This window comes from Delphinus delphis, chromosome 19, assembly GCF_949987515.2.
Source record: "Delphinus delphis chromosome 19, mDelDel1.2, whole genome shotgun sequence".
Classification (NCBI taxonomy): domain Eukaryota; kingdom Metazoa; phylum Chordata; class Mammalia; order Artiodactyla; family Delphinidae; genus Delphinus; species Delphinus delphis.
In genome coordinates this window covers 4,944,367-4,963,708 of record NC_082701.1, presented here as the reverse complement: position 1 = coordinate 4,963,708, position 19,342 = coordinate 4,944,367, and the positions used below count along the sequence as shown (strand labels likewise).

Sequence of the window (19,342 nt, the reverse complement as noted above, 5' to 3'; positions counted from 1 at the left end):
TTGCATTTATTCTATGAATATATTAATAGCATAACAGATTTAACTAGTCCCCTTGTGATGGGCATTTAGGTTGCTTCAATATTTTGATCTCATAAACAACGCCAGCGTAAATAACCTGGCTCATGTTCAAGTATTCCTGCAGGATAAACTCCTGAAAGTTGAATTTACTACTTAAAGAGAACGTGATTTGCAATTTCTCAAGCTATTGCCAAAATTGCCTTCCAAAGACAGTGAACAAACTTATACTCCCCTAGGAATGTATAATCAAAATGATTCAGTGCGTGGAATTTCAGGTTGGTGGAGGAAATGTTTTTAAATTGGTGGACCGTTCAATGTTTTTGCAAATCTTCTTAAATCATAGTACAATAGGAAAAAACGTTAAGCAATCCAATTATTTCGGTGCAGTCTGGTTTGTGGGTTGATTTAATGAGTCTAGAGTGCAGCCTGCCTGGTGGAGACTTCATCTATCACCCACCTAGTTCCTTAATCAGGCTCCCCTTCATGCTCATTTTCTGTCATGTCCTTGAAACCTTCCTATCTTTGCATAGAACATTATTTATTCGTGCAAGATTCTTGCCTTCTTCCCCAGCTCTCCATGTAGCCATTGAAAGCTCACATCTTGGTCAGGCCCATGTGGCCCCTTCTCTGTCACTGCAGCACGAATGAACTCCACCTGCCTCATATTTATTTGCATGTGTATGTGGTTATGCTCAGCCTCTTAAGTCATTGCCTCATTGAAGAATGACTTTGCCTTCCAGGTGTAATGTGAATATTCTGGAGTAGGGAACTGTGTCTCTACTGCATCATTCCCCAAAGGCTTCTGAATCCAACATGAAGTGAGTCCATATCGTTGGTAGAATTACTGATGGACCCTCTGGTCCTTCATCTGTTTCCATCAGCTGGTACAGGAAAGAGCCACGTGGGAGGAAACCATTGCTGGGAGGGTGTCTGCCTATCCTTGGCTTCTTGGCGTCCATACTCTTTCCTCAGAATAACATGAGAGGGACAAATATTTTCTTTGTGGCTAAATGATAATCTCCCAGAGGTGGTGAGAAACAGCTATAAAGGTCAGTAGTGAGATTTAAAATTATCTGGAAATGTTGCAAATAACCAAACACTAACTCTAGGTCCCAAAGGTCTTCGTGGATGGCGGGGACTGTGGCCTCTGATGTGTCGGCCCCGGGATGCCGTGAATTTATTTACTGCAACCAAATTGGCTGACAACTGGGAAGATTCTCCCACTTAGCCTTCCTTAGGCTCCTGTTGGTGCAAATCCAAGTTGAGGTAGAAACACTCTGGTCTCACGTCAGTTTTGTCTAGTCTCTAAAACCCAGGCTTCGTAAGATCAGAGCATTGAGAAGACCGGAGGCCTGCGTTTTGGAGCAGCCTTTTTTTTTTTTTGTGGTACGCGGGCCTGTCACTGCTGTGGCCTCTCCCGTTGCGGAGCACAGGCTCTGGACACGCAGGCTCAGCGGCCATGGCTCACGAGCCCAGCCGCTCCGCGGCATGTGGGATCTTCCCGGACCGGGGCACGAACCCGCGTCCCCTGCAACGGCAGGTGGACTCTCAACCACCGTGCCACCAGGGAAGCCCTGGAGCAACCTGTTTTATTCGTCTACTGAAACATCCTCCGCTGCACTTCTGCTTTAACTCCCTTACACATTTCCACTGACACGGTTTTTATTCCATTTGGTTCTCATCCATTCAATCTATTTAAGTTGTGAGATTTTAGAATTGGAAGGAAGCTTGGAACCCCAAGGAAAAGACACTCAGAAAGATGAAGTCTCTCTCAAGGTCACAAAGCTGGTGGAAGAAGCCCAGTGGTCAGCTTAGGGAGGTCTCTAATGGCCATGAGCTTGTTTCTTTCTATCACACCCCCTTGTTTATAAAGTATCCAATAATAATAATAATAGTGATAATAATAGCTAACATTTATTTATTGCGTCCTTTCCATGAGCCTAGGATAGAGTAAAGGCAAATGCTTTGCCTGTACTGTGTCCTTATACTGCCTCTCTGAGGCAGGCAGCTAACAGTTTTTCCCATTTAGCAGGAGGAGAAAGTCCAGGAAACAGTGGTTAAGTTACTTGCCCAAGATCACGTGACTCGTATAGGTGAAGGCAGGGTAGTGAGACTGCAAAGTGCACACTCTTATCCCAGTGATTACGCCTTCTGCGCTGCATTCTGTGGCAAAGCAGCACGTGGAATGGGCAACATTAGGTTTTGTAGGGAGAACCTGGCAGAAACAGTCTCTGCCCTTGAGGCTTTTCATTCCGGTTGAGGGGGCAAGACCTGGATGGCAAGAGGGTTGCTGATAAAACACAGAACACGGTTACATTTGAGTTCCAGGCAAACACCAAGTTTTGGGGTATAATTACGTCTCAAATGTTGCGCGAGACATATTTATACCAAAAATTACTGTTTATCTAAAACTCAAATTTAGTTAAATTTCTGATAAAAAAATAATTAAAAAAAATATAAGTAAATGCAAACATTTCAGGGGACATACTTATCCTAAAAAATGTAACTGTTGGGCTTCCCTGGTGGCGCAGTGGTTGAGAGTCCGCCTGCCGATGCGGGGGACACAGGTTCACGCCCCGGTCCGGGAAGATCCCACATGCCGTGGAGCGGCTGGGCCCGTGAGCCACGGCCGCTGAGCCTGCGCATCCGGAGCCTGTGCTCCGCAACGGAAGAGGCCACAGTGGTGAGAGGCCCGCGTACCACAAAAAAAAAAAAAAAAAACAAAAAAAGGGTACTAAAAAATGTAACTGTTGTTGATCTGAAATTCAAAGTTAGCTTGCTATCTTGCATTTTTTATTTGCTAAATCTGGCAACTTTAACACATAGAGCGCTTAGAAAATATTATGCTGATGCAGCATATACTAGACAGTCTTCCTTCTCCCCACCCCAGATTACCTTCTCCCCGTCTTTCTACTCTCTATGTACATTTCTTCCTGGTGGGCCCCCTCCGCACTGCACACACTCCATCAGGAATACACAGCCTTACGACCCGGTAGCAAGTTCTAGAGCTACGGCCCAGGGTCTCCAATGGTCAGGATGGAGGCGTTTTTCTTTCTGCCTGGGGTGCCCAGCCCTGGGGAGTGTCCTACAACTCCCCAAGCTTCCACTCTCCTCTAAGAACGCTCTTGGCTCTGCCCCAGTGCTCTGTCGAAGCCTCCACCCCACCGCAGAGCTACCTTTCACTAAGGTCCCCACCCAGCCCAGGGGCGCGCGCCGCTTTGCATCGATCAGGTCACTTCGTTTTCATTAATATTCACCGAAGTCTTGGGGTGGGAGTGGGCGTGGGCCGAGAGGATGCGGCAGCAAAGCCTACGCCTCTGTCCGCTCTCTGACGCAGGCTTTCACGGGGACTGGGGCAAGCTGGTGGGGCAGGCGGGCGGGCGCGCTCAACACACTAGTTAACAGTCACCGCCTGTGTACCCGCTGGGATGGGGGCGTTCCGCCGGCTATTTTAAGGCCAGACTGGTGAATGTTGGGTTCCCCTTCGTTTACCTAGGCTCTCAATATTTTCCCTGGCACGCTCCAAGGTGGTCACAGAATGTGGGAAACCAGGCAAGGGAAAAAATGAATGCTCTGTGATGACGCCCCTGGTAGCTGCTGCTAAGTTCCACGGAAAAGACGGGCTGGGGGAGTGGGGGGCTCGCTATCTGTGTCTATGGGCGTCTCCGAAAGCTTTCAACCGTCTTGGCACATACTCAACTCTAGAGATGGTGGAAAAGGAAAACTGGCTGCACACTCGGTCCGAGGACCGCCTGGCAGCTCCGACCCCACCCACCCTGTGGAGTGCCTGTGCCCGCAGTGAATGCCCCTTTATCGTCGGCAAGCGATACTGAACTTTTCAAAAATACTGTGTAGGTCCTTGTGTCCCAGATGCCTGTGGCATGCAGGCTCTGCTTCCTTTCAAGGGTGTTGGCTTAAAAACCCACCCAGAAACCTGAGAAAAACTTCTCCACTTGGCATCTCGGGAGGCTGACACCAACTGCCTTCTGTTTCTTGGCCCACTGGCCACAAGCTACCTAGTGGACAGTTATTATAAGGAAAGGAAGCAACTTCAGGCCCGGGAATTGTGCCGTGGGCACATCACAGTTATTTAAAAGTCCTGCTGGGAACATCCCTGCCCCCGTCACTTAGGCGCACGTGGCAAAGATTTAGTTCATCACCTTCCATGGGCTGGAGACTGGCTTTGCAAGGACGTCCCCCTTGTCTTTCTGCAGGCTTGGCCCTCTTGGTTAGTGCTGTTTCATTAGAGCCAGTTGTGGGGGTTGCGTCTGAGTGTAGGTCTGAAGCTGGGTGTCTTGTCGGGTCAAGCATTTTAAATGCTCTCTGTACACCAGGTACGTGACCCATCACACTGAGTACATTATGTCATTTGACCATTACAGCAACGCCATGTGGTAGGTATTACTGGACCTGCTTTACAGATGCCAGGTTAAGTGCCGGCTTGACTGTAGCCACCAGACAAGATCAGCCTGGACTACCTTCTGTGCTGTATCTTTCTTTACGTTAAATCTCACGAATAGAAGAACTTTTCTCTTGAGTACTTGTCTCTCCAATTGCTGCTTTGTTTCACTCTTTCCGGAAAAATTGATCATACCCGAAGTCGAGAGGTCCACTGGAAGATTTTTCAGAGTCATTGCTCACATATTTGTAACTGAGCTCTGTTCAGATACAGGTGATGTATTCTCACTGCTCTTTCATCGAGTAGAGTAACAGATGCCCCACTCCAAAGCTGGGGTCTTTCTGTCCTACCTGGATGGGCTCTGTTGACTGGAGGACCACTTGTGTCTTTAACTGGTCTGAAGATAGACTGTTAAGCGTGGTCTCCAGTTGATTCGCACTGACTTCAAGACGTCACAAGCAACTTGCATGAGACTAGCAAGAGTGCATTCAGAAGGTTCCCGAAACAACATTTCACGTGAACTCCTGCTCCTGGAACGTCCAGCGTACAAGTGCTAAGGGTTGCTTTCAAACCTCCTAGTTAGATGTGAGTGCCGCAAAAGGGCTCAGAGTCCTTGGTATTTGACTGAGTCTGGACAAAGTCATAATTCCAGTTTCGACTGATCACTAGGTCTGCGTCATGATCCCAGTTCCCACTATTTATTTCTTCTATCAATCAGCACACTCTGCCCTCAGTAGACGCTGCCACTTCTAATTGTGGTGGCTGCTGGCTTGTCTCCATTTTGAAAGTACTGATAGCATCTATGAGTGAAAAAATCCACCGCCCACATTCATTATTAATACAAGTTATGATTTTTAATTAAGTTCTTAACAACCCAGAAGGCCATAGCCTCCTCATAATAGGCAGACCTTCCCCTGGCCTGGAGGACAGGAGTTAATAAAAACACAAACATCTAGAAAAAAAAATCACACTCCAGTTCTTACTCCAGAAGACATCGACCCAGCACTGTGGAAAGTAAGGAAGGGGGACAGTGTTTACAGAGCCAGTCTCGGTCCTGGTCCCCTGATCCTCAAACTTGCCCATCATTCTTCATCAGATGGTTTTCCCTCCCTCTAGGAACATTTAATCTAACATACATATGTGGGGGACAAGTTGGCTGTTATTTACTTTAACCGATTATCTTTTCTCCAAATTCTTTTGCTTATACTCTCTGTATTATGCTGCAAATGACATTCATTCCACAACATTTCTCAAGTAACTACTACAGGCAAAACTCTATGCTTGGGGCTTTGAAGGACACGGATGAGGTCAAGTATAAACAAGGGAGACTCGACGACCATGCCTCGAACTAGCCAATAACTGCAAGACAACGAACAGACTGCACAAGCCTGATACCGACAAGGTCTCCTAAGCATGAGCACTTTGCCCAAGTATGCAGATCACCTAAAGCTCACGGAAATGAATTTTACAAATGCAAATCACTCATTCATTCTTAGGTTCATTCAACATATATTTTTTGAAGGTCTGAAATGTCCAAACCTTTGAGTTAAATACTAAGAGGAAAACAGAATGGAAAATAGACATTTCTTACCCGCAAGGAAATGATAATTAGGCCATTAGAAGAGATTATAAGTAGCTCCTGTTTATATTTTTATTGAAAAACATAAATATGGAGTCTGTTATTTCTCAGGAAATATGTGATTTGTGCCATGCAAATTTAAACAGACATCACTTGTTTCTAGCCATCCTTAGACTTTAAAATTATAAAAATTTAAAATAAGAGGGAAGAAAGCTTGGCTCTAAAGTGAATTTTTAAAAAAGATTTATTGTTTATTTTTGTGGCTGCCTCAGGTCTTAGCTGCGGCACATGGGATCTTCGCTGAGGCATGTGGGATCTTTTGTAGCGACACGCGGGCTCTTCATTGCAGTGATCAGGCTTCCCTCTAGTTGTGGCGTGCAGGTTTTCTCTGTCTAGTTGTGGTGTGCGGGCTCCAGGGCGCGTGGGCTCTTTACCACTGGACCACCAGGGAAGTCCCTAAAGTGAATTTTTTTAAAACCATTTCTTTGTGTGGACAAGGTAGGTACCGGAGGAGAGGCTGTCACAGAGGATAATTCATCAGGGAAACCCTCATAGGTTGTTTGATTTCAAGACTGCGTCTGAAGAACTTCAAGGTCACAGAGAGACAGGCCTCCAGGAAGCGGAAATGTCCAGGTTTGTGCAGAATGTACAGGGTGTGAGGAAGTTGGCATGGTGGTGGGTGGTGGGAATGGGAACTAGAAAAAGCCTCACTTATCATGATGGGAAGAGCCAGGCTTTGCGGTAAGGAAGGGGAAGAATAAAAAAGCAACAAATGTAGGATCTGAGTGCTTGCTAGGCTGACAGTTTTCTTTACGAAAACAAATTTTTGTGTAGGTCTATCAGATTGCAAGGTTGTGATCTTTCCTTTGCAAGTGCATCACGCATACTTTCAAAAGGGGTGTAGGAAAAGCCACCGGATATACAGGGCCCAACATGGAGAGTCCACTTACACATTTTGAAACCAGTGAAAAAACATTTTAGCGTAGAAAGTAGCATGTGCACATATTCCAAAGATACAACTAACAGGTGGAGAGAAATTTCGTATTTTCAGCTTGCCACTCCCAGACCCCTAGAACTCTTTTCACTTTTCTCTACTGTTAGCAGTTATTTTGTTAAAGACTTGGAGGAACACTGTCAGTCACCAGCACTTACCTCTCAGTTTGTACACTTAACACAAGACATGCCATGAAAAACATTAGTACCTTCAAAACAGCGCAGTATCAAAACACCTAAAGCAAACACTGTTAGAAGACGCAAGAACAATTTGGGCAAAAGAACACACTTGTAAACTCAAACAAGCACAAAACCACTAAAAGCAGCAAAGGGAGGAAGTCCTGTCGCAGACTCCTCCTTCTCGGCACCTCTTTCCTTCCTTTCTCAGGTGGTGGTGCCCTTGGAAACCTCCAAAAGCAGCTTCAGGAGCCAACCACACCAGCAGTGCCTACAGCTGGAAAGTGTATGCCAATGGGAGAACCTGTAGCATCTCACGAACTCTGAGCCTGAGAAACGTACCTAATTTCTAGAGCTGAACAAAAGGGCGGCCCTTTTTCCTTCCAGGAAAGGAGACATCTCAGGGGATTGTAGGTTTCCTGTCGGACTGCTGTCAAATTAGGGACCTTTTGCCCTTTTTCAGCTCCTTCTCTTGAAAGGATGCAGAAATGCAGTATTATTTAAAAAAAATTCAGTGAGAGAAAGGAGCTGTCATCACAGCAGGGTGATGCTGCTGTTAGTAATAATTTTAACGATAATAAAAATAACATCTGGGGACTTCCCTGGAAGTCCAGTGGTTAAGTTGCTGCACTTCCACTCAGGGGGTGTGGGTTTGATCCCTGGTGGGGGAGCTAGGATCCCACATGCCGCGAGGCACAGCCAATAAATAAATAAATAATAACATCTAATATTTATGGAACAATCACTACATGCCAAGCACTAGAATAGCGGTTCTCAACCAGGGGTATTTTGGCCCCTTGGGGACATTTGGAAATGTTTGGAGACATTTTTCAATTAGCAATAATCGCGCCTCGGATAAACCTCACTGGCTACGATACTACCACTGCGCAAAGCTGGAGACATTTTTGATTGTGACAATGGAGGTGTGGTGGCACGTAGGTGGTTTGCTGCTGGCATCTAGCCGGTAGAAGCTAGGATACTGCTAAACATCCTACGATGCACAGGACAGGCCCTCACAACAAAAAATTATCCCACCTGAAATGTCAATAGTGTTAAAGCTGATCAACCTTGCAGGAGACTGAGGCTTTTACACCTTCAAAATAACCCTATTATTGTCCCCATTTTACAGATAAGAACATCTAAGCTTAAGGTAACTAACAAATTCTAACAACTTGTTTTGAATTTTAGATTTCTTTTTCTTTTTTTAGGGCAAACACAGGATTTTATCCATCTTTTTTGCAGCCAAGCACAGTCTTATATTGAGATCTAAACACCACTTACTGAGTTCTGATGCTGTTTGAAGGCACATTTAGTATTAAATATTAGGTATTAATAATTATTAAAATATTTCTATAACAAACGTGAATGAGATCATTTTGGTGGTTAACAGTCACTGCTTTTTCTTTGAAATCTTTGCCTTGTTTATTTATTACAACGAATGCTAAAAACTGGAGACACATTATCCTACAGAAAGTTTGTATCAGCTTACATTCCTATGAATCATGCTTACGTGCCACTGAGAATGAGACACAGATTTCTTTCTTGAGATCGATTTGGTTCTACAATAATTGTAGAACATTTAGGTTTGTTCCATAGCTGGGAATTGGTGCTTTCAAATGTCAGCATGAAAGTTATTCAGCTGGAGCTGACCCAACCCCCATCCCATTCTGGGATGAGACTGGGTAACAGCTGGTGACTGGGGAAGGGGAAGAAGATATTATATAATGTCTACAAAAGTAATGAAAAGTTGACAACTGCTAAGATAAGCAACCAGTAAGATACGGAATGAGAATCTACAGTCATTTAAAAATAAGTTTTCTAAGCATAGTATCCAGACTTTCCCTCAGATCCTCTGTTCTTTATGCCTGACCTCTGATAGTGGTGTGGCATGGGCTGTTGAGAAAACAGTGGTCCTGATGCCTTGAGATTTCAGACGAGAGAGGCAATCTCTCCCTGCAAACCTTGTACAGAATTAGGTAATTGAATTCCAACAGTGTTGGGCCCTTAGGAAGATGACTGCTGTTTTTCTTGTTTTCCTTTTCGATAAATGCCAAGCTCCTTGTCAAAATCTTTATGACTAGAGATGGGAAAAACAGACATTTTCTTTTGAAATCATTTCTCTGCTTCTGGCTTGGGTTTTCTGATCACCTCTCTTTCCTCTGTTCTTTTTTCTTTCCTCTTCTCCATTTTTTTCAACCTTTTCACAGTTCTATTTCCATTTTTTCCTCTCTCCTTATATACTATAAGGACCGTGTAAAGTATGAAGCAAGGAAAGGGAGGAGAATTGCCTAAATAATTAGACTGACCATCCAATGGGAAAGTTTATATGCTTATGTGCTTTTTCTCTCCCTAGGGAGAGGGTCCATCTCTTTCAACAGGTTTTTAACAGTTTAAGAATCACTATTGTGGGCAGACATGGCAGCCCATGCAAAGGCAGAGACATGTAAAGAGAACAATACATTTACAGGAGTCAACAGCAAGAACACAACATAGGTTTCTATGCAGTGTAGGTGGAAATGAGGCTAAACAATGTCGACCACTATCAGAGGGATAACCCAGGGCCTGGATGGAGAAGAGGTCTGAGGCTGACTCAATACAGTTTAAAGAACTAACTGGAACAAGGATACTGAACAAAATCCAGTTGCTCTCAAGTGGCTGATCCATCTATTTGCTGACATATAGGCCAGCAAAACCCAGCCACCTACAGAGGGACTGCGAATTCCCAGTTCACTGTGTTAAAGCTGGACGAGTGGGCTAGAATGTCCAGCGGTTTTATCAATCCTTGATCAAATCTCATCCTCTATCCCCCTCCAAACCAAAATAACATCGACTACATCTGCCTCTGGCCCTGAGAAGGTCTGGCCAACCGGCAAGAGGCTGGCACAAGACTCAGCTCCCTCTTCAAGAGCTGTCTTTTTTTTTTTTTAATTATTTATTTATTTATTTATTTTTGGCTGTGTTGGGTCTTCGTTTCTGTGCGAGGGCTTTCTCTAGTTGCGGTGAGGGGGGGCCACTCTTCATCGCGGTGCGCGGGCCTCTCACTGTCACGGCCTCTCTTGTTGCGGAGCACAGGCTCCAGACGCGCAGGCTCAGTAGTTGTGGCTCACGGGCCCAGTCGCTCCGCGGCATGTGGGATCTTCCCAGACCAGGGCTCGAACCCGTGTCCCCTGCATTGGCAGGCAGATTCTCAACCACTGCGCCACCAGGGAAGCCCAAGAGCTGTCTTTATACTTGATTGTATCGTGGGCACATAAAACAACACCGAACTCCCCGGTACTGGGAGAGAAAGTTCTTAGGACCCAAGCGGGTGGAAGCTCTGGACCTGAGGTGTGTTGGGAGGAGGTAATGGTTTTCACTGAATTCCTTTTTATATTTTATTTAGATTAAGTTCTGCTCAGCAGGGTGATTTCTTAATTAGAGCCGCCCGGCCAGGCAGACCTCCAGCTCAGACCCCTATGCTGCCTTCTAAGGTTTCATGAGGAATCTTGTCCTGCCTTATTTCCTGAGTTCTAATATTTGAATAGTATGCAGTGGATTTCAATGGGAGGAAAAGACATGTAATTTAATCATCTTTATTAGATTTTGCCCATGGATGGGGAGAGGGCAAGGAAAGAGGAGGGATGTGTGTCCTCTCTTTAACTTTTTTTTTCTTTTTCTCTACCTTTCTTCCAGTGGTCAAAGGAGGAGGAGACTCAATGGCCTTCTCCTTTCCCTGTATTTTTGAAACAAAAAAGCGAAATATGAACCTTAAGCCCCCATAAGAGGTGTGTTCATTTCAGAACTTTTCAAGACTTGGTGGAGAGATTTACATAAACAAATTACTCAGTTCCTCCTTCGGTAACCTCGATCTGATCCTGAGATCGTGAGTGTAAATGTGGGGCTCCCATAGCTTTTTGTTCTCTCCATCGCTATAGAAGTTGCAGACGGTGCTCAGCAAGACCTCAGCCGTAAAAAAGAATGAAATAATGCCATTTGCAGCGACGTGGATGGACGTAGACATTGTCATACTGAGTGAAGTTAAGTCAGACAAAGACAAATATCATATGATATCGCTTATATGTGGAATCTAAAAAAAGTTCATAAGTAAATGAACTTATTTACAAAACAGAAATAGAGTCAGTCACAGATGTAGAAAACAAACTTATGGTTACCAAGGGGGAAAAGGGGGATGGTGGAGGGATACATTGGGAGATGGGGGTTTACATATACACACCATTATATATAAAATAGATAACTAATAAGAATCTACTGTACAGCACAGGGAACTCTACTCAGTACTCTGTAATGACCTGTATGGGAAAAGAATGTAAAAAAGAGTGGATATATGTATATGTATAACTAATTCACCTTGCTGTACAGCAGAAACTAACATAACATGGTAAATCAACTATACTCCAGGGCTTCCCTGGTGGCTCAGTGGTTAAGAATCCACCTGCCAATGCAGGGGACTCGGGTTCGAGCCCTGGTCCTGGAAGATCCCACATGCCGCAGAGCAACTAAGCCTGTGCATCACAACTACTGAGCCTGTGCTCTAGAGCCTGCGAGCCACAACTACTGAAGCCTGCCTGCCTAGAGCCCGTGCTCTGCAACAAGAGAAGCCACCGCAATGAGAACCCGCGCACAGCAACGAAGAGAAGCCTCCGCTCGCCGCAACAACCAAGACCCAACGTAGCCAAAAATAAAATAAATAAATTTATTGAAGTAACCCAATATTCCAATAAAAATTAATTAAAAAAACGAAGACCTTACAAAATGGAGGAAAATTAAAGAGGGAAATGGTCCACAGTGCATTCTCTTACCAGCCCTAAATTGGTGTCATTTTGGCCACCATCCAGGGGAGAAAACCCAGCCTATAGAAACAGAGAGAGAAGATGTGAAGCCAATGCAAGGAAGGGAGGTTTGTCATGCTGCTGTCCTCAGGATGGGATAGGAAAACTGAGTAGGAATTAACATGAGCAAATAGTCAGCAGGAGCTCTTTCAGAGGAAATAAATCTACTGGAGTTTTCCAAGAAAGAGATACAGAATTCAGCATGGCACATCAAAAAGAGAAAGAAAAATACTGTGTCCACAACTCTCCCAACTGTCCTGCTAAATGCAAAGAAATGCACACCCTTCATGTTTCTGGATTTCCACATCGATGGGCACATTTGATGAGGGTCTGTATTCTTTCATTTACATTTTATTACCCCAAATCCACCCGGACGTGTGCGCATGTGTGTGTACACACACACGTGCACACGCGCACAGACACATACACCCTGCAGCCTGTAACCCTCTCTTATGCCCCTATCCTGTTGATCTTTCTTCACTTAAAAATTATCGGCAAAGAATTTATTCATTTGGGAGAATTCCAGGCACTACATTTACGTACAGTTCCAATGAAATGGGATCCAGACTTTTCAAACCGTGCTGTTTGCAGATAAAACACAAAGGCGGGACCTCATTATCTGGAGACATGGCCCCTTCTTTTCCCTCCTGCCTTTTGTTTCTGAGCAATTTTAAGCTTGTTTGGAAAGTCTCATAACAGGGGCAGAATGTTTTCCACCACGTCTATTTCAGGAGGGTTTTTAGTTAAGAATAATGAATTTATCTCTAAACAGATAGAAGAGTTTTACCAAAGCTAGAAAAGACACTTTTGCTAATATCCCACATAGGCTGATCTTAATCCTCTCATTGTTCAAGATGCTTGGTCTTTGAGAGTCTTATTTATGTGCCAAATGTCTTTATTAAAGCATTATATTAACACACAAAAAAAATCCCATTACAATGTGTTTCTCTGTGTGATCAAATGTTATCCACAGTCCTATGGATACCCTATTTATTCTGAAATTTGAAAAGGTAAAATTCTGATACAGCCCACTGTTTGGCCAAGTTTTTCAAAATTCCTTGTAATATGGCTGGAGGGGTTACTAGGTCCTAGCCAGGAAAAGGCCTACATTTTATCAAGGCAGTCGTCCCTACCACAAAGAAAACTGAAAAACAGGCCTTGCATGCACCCAGAGAGATGGATTCTTGGCAACACTGTACTGTGATTTGACCTGTAGAGACACAATGCATCTGTCATATCCACTTTGATTTAAAAAACCCAAGTGGCACATTTGAAGACAAACTGCACTACTGAATCCAGAGTTGTGGGATGGGAAGAGAGTTTAAAAAGTCAAGAGAAGCAAAGTTTGGTGTGTTTGGATATTGGATTTTGAAAGTGAACTAAAAAAATAATAATAGCAAGATTTGTGAATGCAAATTTAATGCATGTTCATTGTAAGGGGGCAAAGTCACTCATAACCCTACCACTGAGAAAGTACATTTGTTGTGGATTCCTAACTGGATGTCTGCCTTCAGGTGGAAGTGAGTTTGAAACAGTCAGCGTTAGGAGCTAGTCTAGAATCGTGGGCCTTATAGGCATTAAGAGAACCTAAAAAGAGAAGAGCCCAGGCTCATAGGGTCCAAGGACCCTGGCCTGTCAGGCAGAATTGGAGGGCTAGGTGGACCAAGTAAAGAAATCAGCAGGAGAGTCCAGATGAAGCGGTAGATACAGCGGGACCATGCGTGGCTGGGCAGCAACAAGACGTAGCAACAGAGGTGGGACGGATGTGGCTGACGTCAGAGAGAGAAAGGGGAGCATGCACAGAGCTTGGCCCTGGAGATACATTTCAAATCCTTTAGCCTTTCAAAGATGATTAACCCAAACCACCTTTCTTGCTTCTTCCAGATGCCTTAGTATCTCATATTATTACGAAGTACCTTTCATGTTAAAAATACATGTTTGGGAAGCAAGGGTGATTTTTCTCTTTTCTTTTTAATTGCAATTGTGATGTACTCACGGCCTGGCATTCTACGAGGTCTGGCTTAGATTAGTCTCTGGCTGAGAGGTGCATGCTAATTTAGTGACTGCAATTATGTCTGTCTCTACCCGTGGCCTGCTCTACGTGGGACATGCCCTTTGAGTTGTTTTTCTCCAGCAGAAGTAGTGGTTAGGCTGGGCCATCTACAAGTTTTTGCCCCAGGCCCCTTATGACACATATTGGTGAGACAACAGGCCAGGATTAGAGGTATCACCTGTGATACTGAAATTAATTGGCAACCAGGGGGTTGATTCCACGAAAATCATAAACATCGCAAGCATGTACTCTAATAGAAGTCCCCAAGCATCACAGGTGTGTTTCTGCCTCCCGGCCATTATAATTCTTCCAATAAAATAAGCAAAAGGGAAGAAACGAACTTTCTCTACATACCAGTGCTTTTGCTTGGGGTCTGTCCCACCAGCCACAGGCTGCAGGTAGAGGTGTGCACGTCGGCTGAGACTCCAGAGCCATCACCAGCCTTTGCTGTTAGTCTGCAGAGATTGACAAAGAGGAAACAAGCTGTATCACCCTGTGCTGGAAAAACTGACAAGTGGGGCAGTGGGGGGGTCCCCCCTCCTACTGTATTAAAAAACTGCAGAAGCCCCAAGTTTGGAGTTTGGACTGTTTGACCCCAGGGCAAGATAGACTATATATTAAAAACAGATGAGCCTATTTGCAGGGCAGGAATAGAGACGCAGACGTGTGGACACTGGGGTGGGGGGAGGGTGGGATCAGCTGGGAGACTGGGATTGACATATATACACCATCATGTGTAAAACAGATAGCTAGTGAGAACCTGCTGTGTAGCACAGGGGGCTCAGCTTGGTGCTCTGTGATGACCTAGATGGGTGGGAAGGGGGGAGGGGGGAGGGGGGAGGGAGGTCCCAGAGGGAGGGGATATATGCTTACATATAGCTGATTCACTTGGTTGTACAGCAGAAACTAACACAACATTGTAAAGCAGTTATACTCCAATAAAAACAAACAAAAAAACAAACCAATACTAAATCAGTTTTAAAATACACATTAAGAAGCCCTTTCCCCCTAGCACACCTGGATATTATTCATCAACAGAAAAGAGAATAAGCTACCTGCTCTCTCTAAAACCACCCTCACGCTTCTAGATTCACAAATGATTCCAGGAAACCAACTGCTTGAGTCTGGGCGTTTGGGGGTGAGGGTGATGCCTAGAGTGAAGGGTGGAAAGCTCACTGTTACAAAGTTCCATCTGCTGCTTCCTGAGATGGGGAGCTTGGCTGTGAAGCCACAGGAGGCTGGAGGGGTGGAGGTTGGGGACAGGAAGAGGAGGAAGTGAGCAAGGGGGCGATGCCTGGGAGGGCTCCAGGAGAGTAACCAATTCCTTCGCTGGGGGCAGGTGGAAGTCTCCAGGGTCATTATCGGGCAACCTGCAAAGGCAAGGGAGGAAAGAGATTTCCGGAAGTCTCCCGCTCTCCCTCCTGCCTGCTTCCCTCCTTCTCCTAGCGGTTGATTGCAAGGAACAGAGGAAGGAAGCATGTATCAAACCCAAAGAAGAAAGGACCCCTGCCATTCCCCGCCACGACACCGACCCTGAATTTCAGCAATATTGTGGCAGCGGTGCTTTGCAGAGTAACAGCAGCCGGGGCAGGAGGCAAATCTGATTCCAAAAGGGCTGTTTTCTTTAGCGCTAAGAGCGCAGCATAGGTACAGGTTCCATATCAAAGGAAAAGGGATCAAGTCTGTGCAACCTCACATCAGGTCCTGGACCGGGGGGGTGGGGTTGGGTGGGGAAGGCAGGTTCAAACCCCAGATACTTCAGTCAAACACCAGCTATGTCTCTAGACCTCATTTCTGTGGCTCTTATTCTGAGCAAACACACAAATCAGAAGACAATCTGGCTCCCAGGCTACAATTGGTCCAGGCGAGGGCTGAGCAATGGGGACGGGCTGCCGCTCTTCACAGGCTTATCTTCTAGGTCTTGAAAGGTCATTTTGTTTTATTCTGCTAGCTTTCCACCTGCAAGGAATCCCCCTAGGGGAGAGGTGGGTCTTAACTAGCTTAACTAGCGTTAAAAGGAGTTTCACTCCCTGAACACTGAATGTAAAGGCCTGAGAGAAAATTCCAGGAGCCGGCATCAGAGGTTTTTTTGTGGATAAAGTAGGGGCCTCCACATCTGCATATAATCAAGGGGCACCCGGTCACACCAGTGACTTTTGTCTCTAGCTTCTTCACCTACCAGAGCAAACCTAAGGCAGGCAAGCATCTTGAGTCTGAATTTTCAGGTGGAACGAGAGAAACCCGGCCGGGGGGGAGTGATTCGCTCTCAGTTACTTAGGATGAAAAGGGATCACTTTGGGTGAGGAACACTTGCCTATACCTGCACATTGAGGTTTGCCTGGGAAAGGAGAGTGAGAGAATGTGCTGGGCTTGGTAATTTCTGATGTCTGTCCTAGTCTCTATTGCTAATATTTTTTCCAGTCCCAGATCTCACTGAGAGGAAATCAAGCTTTTTATCAGAACTTCCAGCACCTCCATATTTTTCTGGATTTTTCTGGGTCTGCAAGGTTCCCATGAAGCTGTTACTATTATTGCTTTCCCTCTTTCTTACATTTTCTGCGATAAGGGTTAGGAGCTTTTAAGAACTGGTGGCCACCGGGAAGGTGTACAGAAAAGACAAAGGAACTTTTAGTTTGCTCCTTGGAGGGTGTTTCATTGCTATACAGTTTTGTTACCTACCCTTTCGAGTCAGGCCCCAACAAAGGTCCCGCTGCCCAGTGTCCTTGGAGCTAGTAGAATGACACTGAGTTCGGTTCAGAAGCAAAGCCAAGCTTCATTCTTCGATCAAAGAATGGAAACGGACGAACTCCCACCTTAGGACACCAGCTCTCCGGACAGGCCCTGGTCGGGTTCTTGACCTGGGGAAGGAGGAGGAAGTCTCTCGAGAAGCGCAAGGAGCTCTCGCGGGGAGGACCGGAGTTCTCGCGGGCCTGACCGGAGTTCTCGCGGGCCTGCTCCAGATCCCGTCCGGGAGCAGCGTCTCTGCGCACGGCCTGCTGTTGCTGCCTCCATCTTGAGGTGGGAAGTTGTGCAGCCGCTTTGCACTAGAAACTCTGGTCTGAAGGTGCTGGGTTTGAGGCCTATGCCCGCTGCACCGTTTGAGCCAGTGAAGCTAGACTAAGTGCAGAAGAAAAGAAAAGAGAAAAAGGTTAGACTTTGTTGTATTACCCATATTCTATTTTTATTTCCTGGGAATTGTTAATGGGCTTTGCGGTGACAGCTTTTCCTCTTTGCTCCTTCTCTTTTGTGTGGAGGAGGGGTCTGGGTCTGGTGAAGGGACATCTGTTGAGGTGGAGGGAATCTGCATTATGCCTGCCTCTAACCATTTTTTATCCGTCCATCCTCTATGCAAGTTTCCTGTGAAAGACCTATCCTTTGCTCATTCACTCACTTATTCATTCAACAAACATGTATTCAGCACATGCTTAGAGTGGAATAAGGCCAAACCCCGTCTTGAAAAGGTATGTTTGGGACTTCCCTGGCGGCCCAGTGGTTAGGACTCTGTGCTTCCAATGCAGGGGGCCCCGGTTCGATCCCTGGTCGGGGAACTAAGATCCCACATGCAGCAAGGCGCGACCAAAAAATAAAATAAAAATAAAATACAGTAGCAGTAGTAAAATAATTAAGAAAAATAAGAGGTATGTGCCTCTAAGTATCACCTCCCCATCTCTCAAGGCCCTGCCGAGCTTCTGAGAGAGCGCTTCTTTGAGAACGGATGAACAAGGCACAGACCATCCTAAGCGAGCTCTCCCTTTGCATCTCCACTCCTCCTGAGCTAGAGCTCGTCACAGGCCCCCTCTGAAACCCTGGGGGCCGAAAAACTTGACCGAGGTGGAGGGTGTGAATTCTGAAAATAACAGTAAAAACAGCTGTGTGGCGGTAGCTCACTGAGGTTCGCAGACAGCTTTCACATGCTTTAGCTGAACGAGAGGTAACTTGGGGGTTTGTCAGGCGTGAGCTCAAGGGCATGATCCCTCCCTGCTGGCTCTTGAGGTTACTGCTGGGGAGGAAGATGCCCAAGGCAGGCCCCCTGACGCCTCGGCAGCGCGACCATGCTTGAGGGGCACTGGGCAGATGGCGCGTTTCACCAGAAAGTTAGCCACTGCTCCCGATTGTACTTTCTGGGCCCCGCGCCCCCAAATGATCAGATCCCAGAAGGACAGCGTCGAAATCTCGTTCACCTGGCTCAGTCTTTCTAGTCAGCTGCTCCCCTAGCGTGGTCATCTATTCACAAAACAAAAAAGTGACGAAAACCTAAGTTAAAAAAAATCGGAGGAGGATGATTTTAGAGATCCAGTCTGGTTTCAGGATTTGGGGTTGTTGGTGTTTCGGTGGGTGTTTTCTTGGACCCCCAATAAGCATTAAAACAAAACAAAACACCCAAACTCGACTGGTTCTCAAGTTTTCACCCTGTGCCATTTCTTACCATACGTCATGGAATCCACAATTATAGGACCCAGAACCGAGTTAATCTTTTTAGGGACAAATTGTGGCACATTCTGTTTTCGAGGGCTGTTTCAAGTCTAAATATCTTTGTCAGTGATTTATGATCTTCCCTGATTGTTTATTTAGTTTCCTTCGTCTTGAAAAAAAAAGGGCACCTTTTAGGGTCAGCCCTCAGAGAACAGCAGCTGGACATCTCTCCAGTGTCAGCCCAGCCTCCGGCTTCTGCTGCTACCCAGGCGTAAGGACCAGGACTATGACGTGTCTCCAGGCATTTGGTCACCGTCAGGAGATGCTACTCCCTCCATTACAGCTAGGGTTCTTCGAGTTGTGGTGGGGAGGGAATCAGCAAACCTGGCTGATTCAAATGCAGTTCCGTTCTTCACTTTCAAGCATTTTGGGTTTGAGAAAACCCCAAACACTTTGAGCCCCTGGCACTTTTTCCATTAATTTTTTTAAACTGATGTGTATGTCAAGGGAAATTTAATATGTAGGTTTCTGATTCATTTACACTTAACTCATCAAAATATTGTTCTGTAAGAGGCATTCGGTGTCCAAGAAATCTTAAGAGCCTTTTTATAAGCTTTTAGACTTCTTTTAAACGTTAGGAAACAGAAGTTGCAGTCTCCCCAAAGTAAACAGGAGTGAATCCCTGGTGGGGGGGAGGGAAGGAGAGAGGGGGAAAGGGGGGTGGAGGGTAGGCGCCAATACACGCTGACCTCCACCCCCTGAGACACCAACACGGAGCCCAGGATTCTCCAGTCCCCTCCTGGTGCTCAAGGTCTCACCCACAATCAGGGAATCAGGGGAACAATGGGTGGTTCTACCTTTTTGAATTCTGAAGGCAAAGA

At 45.7% G+C, this 19,342-nt stretch overlaps 1 long non-coding RNA gene and 1 pseudogene across 1 annotated transcript in view; one reads left to right on the top strand and one right to left on the bottom strand.

Annotated features, from left to right (window-relative positions):
- The window catches only part of LOC132414098 (uncharacterized), an 81,394-nt gene extending 70,206 nt beyond the window's left edge, over positions 1-11,188 (top strand). The window contains exon 3 of the long non-coding RNA XR_009516894.1: positions 10,839-11,188. This is a non-coding gene — a long non-coding RNA (uncharacterized lncRNA). The remainder of the gene's footprint in view (positions 1-10,838) is intronic.
- Positions 7,960-8,061, bottom strand: LOC132415586 (U4 spliceosomal RNA; annotated as a pseudogene).
- Positions 11,189-19,342: the final 8,154 nt, after the last annotated feature.